Below are 6000 nucleotides of genomic sequence, written 5' to 3' on the forward strand. Positions count from 1 at the left end.
CTACATATGGTGGCCCAACGTTGATGCAGACATTTCAGACTTGGTCAGGCAATGATTTGTGCCAGGAGAATCAAAACCAACCACCCCCCTCCCTCCCCGCACCTCCCCCTCAGCCTTCCAACATCCATGAGGTGACCTGGCAGGCCTTGGGTGCAAATGCATGTGGACTTTGCTGGACCTTTTATGGGTTCTATGATTTTGATCACGGTGGATGCACACTCCAAATGGTTGGAGGCATATCGCATGAGCTCCACCACTTCCCATGCTACAATTGAGAAACTACGATAGAGTTTCTGCACACGGGATACCAGCAGTCCTGTTTTTTGACAATGGCACGACAGGTATTAGCACAAAGTTCCACAATTTTATACTTTCTAATGGCATCAGATACATTAGAACAGTACTCTATCAGCAGTCATCAAATTGGTTGGCTGAACGGGCGGTGCTGACTTTTAAGCTTGGCATGAAACAACCCGCAGCATCCACAGAAACCAAACTGGCACAGTTTCTATTCAGTCGTAGGATTATCCCTCACACACAACAGGAATTGCCCCAGCAGAATTGTTCATGGGATGGCAGCTTTGGACGAGACTTAGCCCACCGTTCCCAAATCAGTGAAAAATTATGATTTTGCAAGGACAGAAAGAACTTTCAAAACCGGCAACCTGATTCATGTGAGGTATTTTGGAGATGGTCTCAGCTGGGTCCATGAATCAAGGAGAAAACGGAGCTGTATCTGTTAAAATAGAAGTGCAAGACAAAGTTGCAAAGAAGCACCTGAACCACCTCGGGAGTAGAGAGCCTGCACCAATGCAAGCCTTGTCACCAGCCATGGACCTGACTGCTGCCAATGACTTGAAGCCAACCCTACCCCTGCCCCTCTGGGTGATGAGGACCCGATTCTGAGGTGGAAGTAATAGAAGCTGGTGCCCCAACCAAAGCAGAAAGCCAGGAGGGTTCTGGCCAGAATTTTACCATCCCACCCATCATTGGAATCGGAGGGGTGAGGGGTGGACAATGGGAAGGTCCATTGACCTTGGGTGGGATTCTGCGGTTTTGGGATGCACAAAACCATCAAATCCCATTCTCTAGGTCTGTGGCTTTAAAATGCGCGCTCCAAAAATGGTCACCAATTCGGTTCACACCACCAGATGCGGTCCTGCTTTTGACCAGACTAATTGCAAAGTGGCATGAAGGACCTTCCTTTCCAACAATGGATTTGAAACATTATTTCTCAAAATATCAGGAGTTGAGTATGGAAGATGGCATCATTTTATGGGGACCCTGGGTCAGAGACCTGGATTTCAAGAATTGTAAATTGGGCTCACATGGGCTCACCTGATGAAGTGGCAGCGCTCCAAAAGCTCGTGCTACCAAATAAACCTGTTAGACCTTAACCTGGTGTCGTGAGACTTCTTATTGTGCCTATCCCAGTCCAATGTCGGCATCTCCACATCATGATTCCCAAATTTGGGCAGCAAAGTCATGTTAAAGCAAGAAGCCCAGAAACATGTCTACGATGGACAGAGACCAAATAGAGTCTTCAAGCTGAGAGATATGATCCACAAGAGGAACTTCAGTGGTGGCTCTCCCTGGATATCCTCGAGAAAACAGGACCTGTGACCTAGAAGGTGCAAACCACGGAGAAGACCATCAAAAAGCACTTTGATTATCTCCATCACAGGAAACCCTCCATGGAGGCAATGGGTTCTATGGTCATGTCACCATTGGTATCCTTTACACTGGCCTGTGGACAAGACATTCCACCCACTAAAACGTCAAGAGCCAATCCTCAGGACACTGATGATTCTGGCTCAGACATGGAGACAGAGGCGGTGGAAACCCGGACAGAGTTCACCACTGAAGATTAGCACCCTACAGTGGTTGGTTCTTTGGCACTCTGCACAAAAGAGGCATGCGCTGACCCATTATATGACCCCCTCCCGACCAGACCCTACAAGCACTGGAGATGAGGCCACAGGTGAAGAGATGGAAAAGGCCTCATCATCATTGGACAAGGATTTGGATTTGGAGGGAGAGGGGTGTAATAACCATCATGTGATCCATGGGCAATCACTGATTGACCTCCCTGCAAGGCTTGTTGAGTATGAGTTCTCTGCTTGCCCAGCTGGAACTCATTCCTTAAGCCTTTTATAAGGCAGACCCAGGGCTCGGCAGGCAGAACTACTTGTTCCAGGCTGGGAGTAGTGTGTATACCACGGTAGTGGTTTTACTTTGCTTTATGTAAGTAAACTATGCTCCCTTCCAGTCAGACTTCTTGAGTTATTAATTTCATTTGCCACACTTGTTACACCCTTGACCAAACATGTAGGGGATTTTTGCAGTGACTTCATTGCAGTGTTACTGTAAGCCTACTAGTGACTAATGAATAAACTTTAACTTTAGTCCTATTCTGTGAGTGATGGCAGGCACATTTGGGACATGGCATGTCCTGTAGAGTGAAAACCTCTGTTTCCCATCTTAATTGTTTGCTGCTTCTTTCTGGTTGTTCATTCAATGTACAGATCTGACGGCAGATTATAATGTTAAACCTTTCTCGCAAAGAAGCTGCTTGTGGATTACATCACTATGGATCCCACACATAATGCGATCTGCCACCAGTTCATTGGCGAATCTGTCAAATGTGCATTTCTTTGGTAGGATTTTTAAAGCTACAGTATGACTGAATAGATTAATCAAATTTTTGGTTGGTAATGTTGAACGCGTGTCACTCCAATGCTATCCAGAACTAAAGCTGGGATCCAACTCAATTCTTCCAGAAACATGGTGGTGACAAGATTGGGAGCCATTTTACCCAGACATGTCAGGACTTCTTTTGGCCTCATGGAAGTCTTTGTTGTGGTCATCCCATTTCTGTACCGCACTAAGATCAACAAGAGTTTCGTCTCAACATTGGAGGAACATGACATCATTGTTCAAGTCGATGATGATTAACTGACTTAACTGGCATGCACATGGTCTTGACACTTTTAGCAATACCTCAGGATCCTCCTTCTCTTCCTCTCTTTGAAAAAAGACTTGAATTTCTCAAGCAGTAAATTTCGGAGAATGTACACCTGTACCTTCTTTGATTTGTCTGGCATATCTACTGCAGTTCTGGTCTACCATTCTTTTTCGAATTTTGTCCAGTTCCCTCCAACATTTTTATCACACACGAATGGGTCAATGTAGCAAAGTCTCTATTGGGTTGCAATAACTGGTGACCAGCGGCTATAGAGCAGCTGAGGAGATTTTATATGTTGTGTCTGTCCACACTCCAGGGAGAACTCACGTGTTCCCAACACATGACCCATTTTGTACCTCCGTCATCCCAGTGTCCACGTAACCAAAAGATCACTTCTCTTGATCCCTCCACTATTACTACATTACCAAACTGGTCTTCTGACATCCAATACTGGTTGTGCAGAAATTTTACCAAATTAAATATTGGAAAAACCGATTGTCCTCAATCTCCAGTACAAACTCCATTCCCAGTAATAGTTTCTAACTTTCTCCTTGACACCTGCCTGAGGCTGAAGCAGACTGTTCATAACCTTGTTTCATATTTGATCTTGAGTTGAACTTTGACCACATACCCATACCAGAATTGGAACTACCTACTTGCATCTCTGCAGCATCACCCAACTCCTACAATGTCTCAATTTTAGAATTCTCATTTTGTTTTCATTCTGCCCATGGCCTTGCCCACAGCCCCTTCAGAATCCCTGATTTTAATTAATCCGTCACTGATAATCACATCTGTAGCTTTCTAGGCTGTAAGTAGCAACTTCCTTCTCACTGATCTGCTGCTTTTCAAGACAGGGAGGATGAGTACAGTAGTGCTGCTCACAGGAGGCGTGACACCCAACACAGAGTATATATGCAGAGGATCATCTTCCTGCACATGCCTGACCACCAGTGTCGTAGGAGGCTTAGGATACTGTGTCAGAAAGGAAGGTTGTAAATATTTGCAAACTGCTGGAAAAGACCTGATTCCAGGTGGTCACACTTTATCAGTCAGTATCAAAATGAAAACTACTTTCGATGTTTTCACCTCTAGTTCCTTCCATGGATCTGCAGGAGATATTTGCAGAATTCCACTCTCGGTTAATGACAAATACAACATGCATGTGACCAATGCCAGGCAGTTATGTGTACTTTGCCACTAATTAATCTGTCAAAATTGAAGGACAATAAATGCTGGCCTAGCCAGCAAAGCCTACATCCCATGAATGAGTATAAAAAAGAACTCTCGTCTTTGCAGCTCTGCTGGCTTCTGTGAGGTTGAGGGAGTGATTGACTGCACACAATGAATGCAATAAAAACTCCCCCAGGTCACCCTGGAGTCAGCATCAATAACAAGAGTTTCCACTCCATTCAGGTGCTGCTAGATAAAAAGGTCATCATGTATGTGTACACAAAATTTTCAGGGAACTGCCATGAAGCTGTTGTCCTGTGGCACTCCACCCTCCCTAAGGTTTTCAGATCTTGAAGCTGTATTAGCGACTGGCTTATTGAATACAAGAGCTAACCACTGAAGACATCCTGATGACATCCATTAACCACCAGAGATAACCAAAGCCTAGGAGCAAGCCAGCAGTTGGAATGTTGAAGATATGCTTTAGGTGCTTGAGCAGATCTGGATGCTTCTTTCAAGGGTGCACCGGCTTAGGTCTTGAGAATGATAGCGCTATGCTATGTTCTTGCATAACTTAATGCAGCAGTAAGACTTGAAGCTGCAGGAGGAAGATGGTGCTGATTACAGCATTTCTTCAATGAAGGGGAAGAATAAGCATGATGTGGCAATGAACATTGCTGCCAGGTATGGTTTGATTAGATTGAACCAGTGCATCCATTTCCCAGCCACATTTTAAACCCACTTGACAACCAACTCCCATCCCCAGCACCCCCCAATGACAACCCTCAGCATTAAAGAATCCGATATTAAACAAAGAATCCCCGTCACAGACACTCATTGCTTATCTTTAACTCATGTCTTATCACTCATCACAAGTGAGAAAGCCACTTGCTGGGCAGCAGTATATCTGTGCATATATTAGGAATTAGGAAAAGATACACAGTCACAAATACATTCATCAGCTACTTTCCCTCTCACATTAATATTGACCAAGCCACCCTCCCATGACACCCTGGGCCACTTTAGGAATAATTAAAAAGTTCTCATTAAAAAATACTTTATTCTTACCTTTTGTAATTTTAATGAGAAGTGATACTGGAAAGCTGATTCTTACATCAGATATACACACATCTCTCTCCCTCTCACACACACACATGCACACACATCACCGCTCTCTCCTTCCCCACACATACACCTCTTAAACACTCACTGCTCACACACTCACCCCTGTTACATGCATTCATCCTCTCATGTACATACTTGTGGTGCTCCCTCTCACACAAATTCACCCCATCACACACAGATTTGCCACTCTCACATATACTCACCCCTCATAGACATATGGATCCCTCTCTCACACATACATACACACCTTTCTCACATACTCCCACCACCACCCCCACCAAAGGTGTGCCCGCTCACTCCAAGACCCCTTCACACCACCTCTGTGTGATCCTTGCTGTTGGCTGGGGGGTTTTCTGCCCACCAACAGCGAGTTCAAAGAGATCAAATGGGCCAATCAGAGCAAGGCTTCTTGGAGTAGTTTGGGAACTAATCTATGTTATGTTAAGCATCCATGTGCATGTCCTTGCACAACTACAAATATTTACTCTTTTTCTACTATTCCTATATGGTACAACTGTAAAATGGCTCCCTTCTCTGTTTGCTGAGATGCTTTCTGCTGATATTCCCTGGGTTTTGAAGTCTATTCGGGCTCCACCAAAGACTGGCCAACCTGCATTTGAGCTGAGCAAATTCAGGCATTGTGACAGAGGGCAATATATGATGCATTGACTGAGGTAGGGAGCAAAGAGTACAACATAGGGCAGGGATCTACCCCCCTCCACTTTCTCCATCTTTCT

This window comes from Carcharhinus amblyrhynchos, chromosome 20, assembly GCF_965287045.1.
Source record: "Carcharhinus amblyrhynchos chromosome 20, sCarAmb.v2.hapA, whole genome shotgun sequence".
Lineage (NCBI taxonomy): Eukaryota > Metazoa > Chordata > Chondrichthyes > Carcharhiniformes > Carcharhinidae > Carcharhinus > Carcharhinus amblyrhynchos.